At 40.0% G+C, this 1,165-nt stretch overlaps 1 protein-coding gene across 6 annotated transcripts in view; it reads right to left on the bottom strand.

Annotated features, from left to right (window-relative positions):
- The window catches only part of Slc4a7 (solute carrier family 4 member 7), a 97,195-nt gene that overhangs the window by 62,197 nt on the left and 33,833 nt on the right, over positions 1–1,165 (bottom strand). The window lies entirely within an intron of this gene.

Raw genomic sequence — 1,165 nt, 5'->3', positions numbered from 1 at the left:
CACACACACACACACACACACACACACACACACACAGGTTTGGTGCTCCAGGACAATGCTGTATAAAGGTGCTAAGACAGGATACTAAAGAGGACAGCTTTGAATGTGGCCCAAAACTATAAACTTACATAAAATATTATGAGATTATTTGTTGTTAAACACAATTACACAGTTCTTAAGCATAAGCTTTGTAGTTCACAAACTCAAAACATAAACGCAGGGACTACGAAAAGTTCAGCCGTAAGAGTGCTTGCTCTGCAACATGAGGACCTCAGTTCAAATTCCCCCCAGCACCCACATAAAACTCCATGCAGCACTAGGAAAGATATTGTATCCTCCTGAGAGCTGAGCCTCAGAGCAATAAAGCAGAGAACAATAAAGACACAAAATCACAGATATCCACTTGTCTCTGTACCCGAAGGCTGGGAATAAAAGGTATGCATCACTATGCCCCGTGATTTATTTTTTAATTATGTATGTGTGATTGTGTGGGGTTTGTATGCATGTATACAGAGCCTACAGGGGCCAAAAAGGGGGTGTTGGATGCCTTGTAGCTAGATTTTCAGGTAGTGTGAGTTGCCTAAGGTAGGTACTGGGTACTGAACACATGTCCCCTGATAAGAGTCGTAAGCCCTCTTCACTGAATCATTTAACCATTTCTAGTCTTTGCTCATATTCTGTCAGCTTAATGTTTCACCTTTTCTCTTAGTTGCTTAAATTAGAATATCATTGACTCTCACTCTTTCTTTCTAATAAGGAAACAAGGATCAAATGGCCTCTCTAAGCACTGCATTGGTAACACCTGAGTATTTTTGGTGCAGATAGTCTGGCTTCACACAGCTCTGCATTGAATGAAACCTGTGTTATTACTCATACCTGTGTTGTGCAAGTCTTTACCTCTGTTGCCCATACTGTTCCCACTCTCAACAAGACTGAAACACTGTCTTCAAATTTTTTGTTCAAAAAATATAAGGAGAAGAACTCTCCAAACAAGCTCTATACTTTGGTAACGTATGTTCCTGCAACTACATTAAAAAAAAAAAATCTCAGACAAATCAATGTGGTTTGTGGATGAGAACCAACTGCTATGTGAAAAAGTTATAAAACTTTCTCTCTCTCTCTCTCTCTCTCTCTCTCTCTCTCTCTCTCTCTCTCTCTCTCTCTC

The sequence above is a fragment of the Mus pahari genome, chromosome 8, assembly GCF_900095145.1.
Source record: "Mus pahari chromosome 8, PAHARI_EIJ_v1.1, whole genome shotgun sequence".
Classification (NCBI taxonomy): Eukaryota; Metazoa; Chordata; class Mammalia; order Rodentia; family Muridae; genus Mus; species Mus pahari.
This window is presented reverse-complemented; position numbering and strand designations above follow the sequence as displayed.